Consider the following 8,729-nt stretch of genomic DNA (forward strand, 5'->3'; position numbering starts at 1 on the left):
AGAAACCCTGATAAAGTATGTAACCGGATCCGGATATCAACTCTGAATCGATAAACCAATGAACAATATTCAAAGTAAACATGTTACACCCTGTGTTTCCACGAAAAAATACCATCCAGACATACGTCGCGCTTGTTTGCCCACACCAGTATACGCGTAAATGGAGGTGTGTGACATTGCATGCAATGTGTTGGTATACAAACATCGGGGAGTAAGCCTTCGATCCACAGACATTATCATAGCCGGTAATTTTGATGCAGATCGAATGCCATCAAGCACACCCGATAACAATGTCATACCAATAAGCCATATTGCAATGACTCTAAGTTAATCTGAAGCATGACATACAGACACAAAAACATGGAACCGTAACATGGGTTATTCGCACGACGGTGAAAGTGAACTATACAGCATATACCAATAGAGCGTTAACAGTCGAATATGCGAACCATGCACAATCATATACCCTGGTTTTTGTTGGATATGTACGAAACGAATAAATCGATACATTTCTGTTCCTTCTATGTCAATAATACAAGCGTCACTCCAATGCATCGCTCGAATGTGAGGTTTGTCGGGTGTAAAATCCATGTCAAATAACACCAAAGTGTGCCTTCCGTGTTTTATTATTTCCACCATCGCATCTTGTCTGTGTCGTATTACTATGGTGCAGGGACTTGAAAAACGGCACATTCTAAAACGGATTGATATGTTCTTCGATATGACCAACAGAATCGACGTCAATAACCTTGTGACGATGCCGTTTCAAAATGTTACCGATATGACGAGCGCAACTTCGATCTCTTGTGGCGATGACCGTTTCGAAATGTCACCGGACGAACTGGACCCTTACGATGATGTGTTTTATGATTGCGTGTGAAATCACGAGGTAGTGTTCTATTGCGGTGTACGATTGCAGTCTTCATTCCACAGAAACACACCTTATTGGATCACAGTATCAGTCCGAGATTTGTAGAATCACTGTTCACGATATTTATCTGGAGTCGTTATGTGGGAGCAGTGACATCCATGCATCGTGATTTAGGGAAAGACTGTTCGCAATCATTTCGAGCACCCCCCAGTAAACACTTTACAGACCAAAGATGTAGAAAAGCTGAACCCGATATAGTAGATATTAGATCTCGGCAGGTAGTAGAAAGGGGGATTTTGTGTCGACTCAATTCAATGTCTCTTCCATGTCCTTCAATAATGTAAATATTATGCAGATGCTACAGTCTTTTAACATGATGAGTAGAATGTAGATCTTACATTAGAAGAAGATCCTGATATAATAACCTGTTTTCTACCACTGGGCATAACCTGATCAGTAATCACGGCTGCGTACACACACACACACGCCACATTATCTACTACATATTGATCACATTTGCGGTAATTTAATTCAAAACGAATTGGCAAGTAAATAATGCATGTGTAAAAAAATCAAACGAACAAAATTACTTGTAGTGCCAAGTAGCAATGAATGAAACTATGAGAACAATCAGTAATCAGAAGGTTTCATCGTCTGATGATGATAATCCCTCTGGCGTTTTCTTTTCAACACCCTGCAGAAATAAAATGAAAATTATTAGCTAAGACATTCGTACTGCGAGAATGGCAGAGGTAGTGAGTAACGAATGACTCATACATTTTTTTCACCCATACTTACTAAAATGGATTTGATTCTGGACTATTTCCACTAAAGTTTTCAATTTTTTTTTGTAATATTTTTTATTATTATATGACTAGAGAACTGACTTCAATCGCCACTTCTACTTGATTATCAAGATCAACGATGACTACTTCAGCAATCTTTGAAAACAGCCACTAACACAAAAAGAATTATTGACTAAAATTTCTTCACATTCTGTCAAAAATGATCAATTCAACGATCCAAATGAATCAGTTATTTGGCAGCTAGTTGGAGAGATATAAACTCAAGTCTAGAAAGCGTAATGATACTCTGACTGGAAAGCTGAAGACCTAACAATATTGTGTACAGAGAACAAAACATTCGAGTGGCGGCACTGGTATAGACATTAACAAATTATTAGAATTGACAGCAAGATAACCAGCAAGACATTAAAATGAGAATTAGTGCAGTTTCTTAGGCTGTAGTGATACTCAGCCAGGAAAGTAATTGACCTAGCAGAGAGAAAAACGTAATAAAAAAAGCGAGCGAAACCTCCGACAAATGATACGATAAAACATTAGAATCGACAGTCTTACTAGAAGCAGAATAACAATCATGAGGGTTGGAGAACAGAAGCCCGGCAAGTTACCATCAGTAATTACTGCATACTGGCCGAACAAATCCATGACCACTAACAAATGGTCTTTTAATAGTCAATATTGATACCAAATGACACCACCACCATTTCACCGCAACATTTAGCAAATACAGCGCTGGCGTAAACCTTATATAAGCGCTAACCAAACGCCCATTAGTTTTCCCACCTACTACTTCGCGCTTCGCGGATGGAAATACGCCTTAAAGCGAACGGACGCGACTTGTCACACTCTTGCTATTTCTGCTCCTTTTCTCTCTTCCTTCTTCTTCTCTGTCGCTTCGGCTTGAGGAGAGAAACAGTCGGCCGCGTTTACGGATCGTGAATTCCCGGCTTAAAGGTGATTCTTCCTACAATGGTCAGCACCTGGAAAATTGAGAACAACTTTGTTGCAAAATGCATGACAATTTGAAAGTTACATTATCATTCTAATTATTCCAGTTGTGGCAGTGAATCATTACAAGTGCGGTGACCATAAGAATTATTACTATACTTCAACTACAATACATTGTATAAAATAATGAACAATTCTTTTACGTTGATCGAGTCCCAAATAGATGAAATATGTCAAAGAATTTGTTGAAATTTTTTGTATAATTTGACAGATTCCAAAATCTTCTCAAAGTGCACCTTTCAAAAATTTGATTTCAAGACTCCCAACATTTTACAATTCGAAGTTGGATGGCTTTACCGATACAACCGAACAGTTTGTATCGCAATTGACAATTATGTAGAGAACGCTGCGAGACATGTGAGTAGGCCTACCCTAAAACGTTTCTCTGACATGGACATTAGGGCTTTTAACAAATTTGAAAATTTTCTGTTCACCTCATGTAAGGGTTAGGTTATGTATGGAAACGATGTTCATCAAATTTGGTTCGATTCAAACAAGTGGAAACGGAGTTATTGCCATCGAAAATGTGGATTTGAATAAAATAGTATTTACGGTGGGCACCACTATAGTAAATAATTAAAGAATCGTGTCACGCTGTCATACTGTTCTTCGGGTTTCAATAACGTTTATCATGAAGGTACTTTTGAAAGCAGTAATAAAATTTTGTACCACCAACCAGTTATTCAATTACTATTTATATACAAAATAAATGCTCATTGCATGAAGCAGTTATTGTAATGACTCGAGTCACGATTTTCTGTTGACTCGACTTGACTCAGGTCATCTTCTCAAAGTACGGAAATGACTTGACTCATTGCGCATGACCTGAGACTCAGACGGCCACGACCGACATTTAATGGTTATTTCAAAGAATAGTACAGTAAACCGCTATTGGGATTTGGTCTATTGACACTGGTATTTGAAAATGTGACCAGAAACTGCTAAAAGTAAGGAAAATTACTATATTATAAATGCTACCCACTCGATATCACAAAAAATGTAAAAAGTTGGTTTAACAAGACTTAAATTAAAAACTGACCAGCTAACACAATGACTTAGACCAGGGGTGGGCAAACTACGGCTCGCGAGCCGCATGCGGCCCTCCACCTCGCGCTGTGCGGCCCGCGAGAGTCTCAAGAAAATTATAAAAATATTGATAAAATGCGAACTAAAAATTGAATTAATGCTGGGACTTGATTATATTCTTCTTAGTTTATTTCACCCTGATAATTCTAAGGCAGTGGTTCTCAAACTGGGGGCGCACCCCCCTTGGGGGGGTCAAAGCATCTGAAGAAAGGCAGGAAGCTGACCTCGAATGAAAAAAATGTCGCGCTTTGCGCGATGTACATCACATTCATAGTTGTTATTATGTATGTGTAGTCCGAATTTCATATTTAAAAATCTCTCATCCACAGTCGTAACCTTCCATGCCATAAAACTTAACGTTAGGTTTGCTAGCATCGGTTGCATTTTGTGATATGAAGATAAGGGGAGTGCGAACTCTTTTATCATCATAAGGGGGTGGGTTGCGTGTCTTAAAAATTTTGAGAACCACTGTACTAAGGTGAATACTTCCTATATAATTTTTTATGTTTAATTTCTGGCGCGACATCCTGATCTCAAGGCCTCGCAGGTTTGAAGGTTTCAACTTCTAAACATCGCAGAAATCCAAGACGAGATTGAAATAACTCGGATCACTAGTGTGATTCAGATTCGCCAATCCAGTTTCAATCATTTCCGTGATGTGCTTACAAAAAACGATTCGCGCGGGCCTTAGGTAGATTCGTTCTCTGTATGCGCCGAATTAGGGTATTTATATTTTATCTACACACAGTAGAAGAGTATTTGAAGCTAACATGGTTATGATGCTGTCAGATCTGTGTGTCCTGGAACTGATCCAGAAGTGGAATTAGGAAATCTATGAACGGTTCGCTGCTCACAGATTTAAATTTCAATCCTGTTGTAAAAATCGGGACAACCTAGGCCTACTTTCATCTCTATAGTTTTGACGATTTGGTTATTGAGGTCGACCAGCCTATGAAATCTCGCCACTGTTTCTGACGCGTCTACGATATCATCAAAGCAATGAGCAGACTCATTTAAATAAGCATATTATTATCTCCTTGTCCTCACTATATAATCAAATACCAATATCGCGTTTTGGTTCATAATCTCAATTTTATATAGTGCGGCCCGCAAATGGATTCAGATATTGAATGCGGCCCGCGAGCTCAAAAGTTTGCCCACCCCTGACTTAGACTCTGACTTGAGTCATAATACCATAACTCGGTGGTGAATTGAAAATGACTCGAGTCAAAACTAAAAAAGTGAGATTGACTCACTTGACTCACACTCGAAAAACATGGTCAGGACTTAACTCTCTCCTACATCGAAAAAAAGGCCATAAGTCTGTTTCGGAAATTGTGAATTCGGATACCGGAAACAAACTTTCAGACCCGGCGGCCATCGCGAATCACTTCAATGAATATTTTTGTAACGTAGGCCAAAATATTGCTTCTTCTATTACAAAACCTGTGTCGGCCAAGTCAGAGGTGAGATCGATATCCCAGTCAATTGTGCTTGAACCTACGACCAAATACGAAGTAGAAGTAGCCATCCACAAACTGAAATCGCACAAGGCCGACGGCTATGACCAAATCCGATCATGGTTTTTAAAAATGATAAGCATGCATATCAGTCAATATATGGCCCATTTTTTCAACTTCATGATAGAAAATGGAGTCTACCCAAGCTATCTAAAAAAAGCCAGAGTAGTCCCTGTACACAAAGCTGAGGATAGAACTAATGTCACCAAATACCGTCCGATATCCGTTCTCCCATGCATCGGGATTGTATTCGAAAAGTTGCTCCTCTCCCGCCTGTCCTCATTCCTCGCCAAAATGTCTGTCATTTCCCCTCAACAATTTGGCTTCCGAAACAAACACCAAACCGCACATGCCCTCCTAACAGTGGCCGAACAGTATTATGATATCTCAGATAAGCGAAATGTGGGATGTAGCATTTTTCTCGATCTAAAAAAAGCGTTTGACTGCGTAGATCATAAAATTCTCATCTCGAAATTGGCGCGTTACGGACTTCGGGGCCCACAACTTGAGCTCATGAAAAGTTACCTCACTGGACGCCAACAAATGGTCGCGATCTCAGACACCTTGTCCTTTCCTCACCTGGTGACCTGTGGTGTGCCCCAAGGCTCAGTACTTGGACCGGTCCTTTTCACCTCATATGTCAACGACATTTTTGAAACCTCCTCATTGAACACCACACTGTTCGCTGATGATACTCACCTCCTCTCTTCAGCATCTTCGACGGCAGAGCTGGATGCCCTGACTGGTGACCAAATGCCCAAAGTCCATGAGTGGACGGCCCAGAAAAACCTTTGCATAAACGCCTCGAAATCGCAATTGCTGACAGTAAATTCAAAAAATAACCTAACCGTTAATATCGCTGGTCAGCCCGTTTCCAACACAGATAATGCCAAATATCTCGGGGTTTTACTGGACTCGAACATGTCCTGGAAGAGTCATATTCAGTCCCTAGAAACTAAATTATCACCGAAGTGCGGCCTGTTCTACAGCCTTAGGCGCTTCATGCCAGCATGGGTTCTTCTGATACTCTTTAAATTCTTAATCCAATCGAAGTTACACTATGGCATCCTCTGTTGTGGGGCTGCCAGTAAAACTGCACTCAAGCCACTGCAAAAACTACAACATAAAGTACTCCGAATCATAGCTAGGGCCCCAAAGGGGCCTGGCTGCCATCCAACAAGTCGCTGCTGAAGAGATTCGGCGTCCTAAACATAGAAGATATGCGGAAACTAGAAATCGCCAAGTTTATGTATCAGTTCCACTGCGGTCGTTGCCCCGAATATTTCAATGACTTCTTTACCTCGGAATCAAAAGCGCACAGGTACAACACACGCGCGTCCACGTCGTCCAAATATCATATGATCGACCGAAAAGATCATCGCTCTATCAAATATGCCGGACCTGATGTGTGGAACAGTATCCCGCCGGCCATCCGACAGTCGACGAGCATGTCCACATTCAAGTCGAAATACAAGCAATTACTACTAAATAAATACAGTCCATCCTCAAGATTACCGGACCACGACTGACCTATCGAACTCGCTTCCCATGACATGCCACCCTATTTATTGTCGCTTTCTTTTTCGATACTATCTTCTTTACTTTCATTCAGTGTGCACTGTGCATGCCTCCTCTTTACATCGCCTAGGCCAAGGTGGGTGTCAGATTCCATAGACTACTCCATGTCGCTTCGACATCTTCCTGTCTTTTCATTGTATCGCATTTTTTGTGGTGTATTGAACTGATAAAATTGCTAATAAACCAATGATGATGATGATGATGATGATGACTTGTGACTCGGAGCCTTGTGACTTGGTTACAACCCTGGCATGAAGCCTCAATATAGTTACATGAGTGGGGTGACTAGACAAAGAACACAGTCACATTTGCAGCATATCATGAATGTCTCTTACTATATGTGATCTTGTTCAAATGGAGGTTGATGAATGCGTATTTCCCATTCTTTCCAACTCTGCTATAATTACACCAGACTGGCAACCTTCTTCGTGATGATTCTTGCTGACCGACCAATACTGTTGCCGCCAACGGTAGGCCTACTGAGTGCAAATGTCTGATATGTTAATATAGGAACATAATTAGTTGACTGTTCATTAGGGCTCTTCAAAAATGACCTTTTTTCTCAAATCGTACTGGCTACTTGATAAAATTGTTAGGTTACCTAATTTAAGCCTTAACATAAAATTTGGTTAAATTCCAGCCAGTAACCGCTTTGCTGCAGGAGAAGAAAGTTTCATTGTTTCTATACACAGCCTAGCCTAGCACTTTCATGGGGTGAACAGAAAATTTTCAAATTTTTTATCATTCCCCAGCAAACACCCGATCTCCCACGGACTTACGGGTACGTCCACAATTGTGCCCAGTCGTCCCACGTCCCACTTTTGGTGACTGAGGACTTGCTCAGTAGGTCACAAATTGACGTCCAATTATGTAACTCCAAGAGACCCCCAGAGGAAGTAACTTTAAGAGTGCTCCTATGCCAGTCACCAATGACCATTCCAGTGGATGTCATAATAGTGTGATGCCTGGATGCCACCAACACAGGAGTTGATTTGGATGTCCTTACTGGGAAATCGTTTCTATGAACTCAAATGTGCATTATTCTGCAGTCAATGCTGAATAAGTTGTGTTGAATACAGCCATGATACAAGTGAAATCTAGTGAAGTGAAGCTGTGAATGTTGATATGGTGTGACTTTCTCATCGCGTGGAACTTCACAAGCCCGGCTGTCGATCATTGCGGTCGCACAGTGCTAAAGAGGCTCGATATAATGTGCGATACAGAGACACAGTGGCTTATTTTATTGTGACATTATTGGGTCGAAAATGCCCACATCAGGGGCAAATACTCGTAATGCATGTGAAATATTCCGATATCAGAACTTGATAATCGTCATGATGGGATTGTGATGACTATTCCAATCACGGAACAACGCAGTAAGCAATCCTCTCGGCTATATCGATAATGGAGTCGAACACGCCTGTTGCTTCAGATTCATCCAAACATAAAACCAGAAGCCTGCCTTCTTCTATTTGGCGAGCATTGCTCATGCGCAGCGCGTTTAATTCAATTTGATCACCGTATGTAGCAATGGCGGAGGGACGAATTATCACAGTAATGGTTTAGTTCATAATTGGAAACGTTAACAGCGTGGACTGTGAGATGTCTCTATCATGAGTACCGGAAGGGCAGGGAGCTTGGTATTTGAGTGCTATATTTAATAAACAGCAATAGTCTCGATCATCATGAACTGCTGATGCGATATAATGAATTCGATTATATGATTATAGTGACACGGCTGTAATATCACCTACAGACGGAATTGATCGACCCGCTGCTAATCGGTAACTCATGCATGCCGATAATTCTTGTAGTAGGCTACATTTGATACTATATGATAATGTATTGATCATAGAAGTCTGA

At 40.8% G+C, this 8,729-nt stretch overlaps 1 pseudogene across 3 annotated transcripts in view; it reads right to left on the reverse strand.

Annotated features, from left to right (window-relative positions):
* Nucleotides 1-8,729, reverse strand: part of LOC145450005 (peptidyl-prolyl cis-trans isomerase pseudogene) — a 430,289-nt pseudogene that overhangs the window by 383,030 nt on the left and 38,530 nt on the right. The window lies entirely within an intron of this gene.

This window comes from Botryllus schlosseri, chromosome 11 (genome assembly GCF_051294905.1).
Source record: "Botryllus schlosseri isolate E-star chromosome 11, Bs_hap1, whole genome shotgun sequence".
Lineage (NCBI taxonomy): Eukaryota > Metazoa > Chordata > Ascidiacea > Stolidobranchia > Styelidae > Botryllus > Botryllus schlosseri.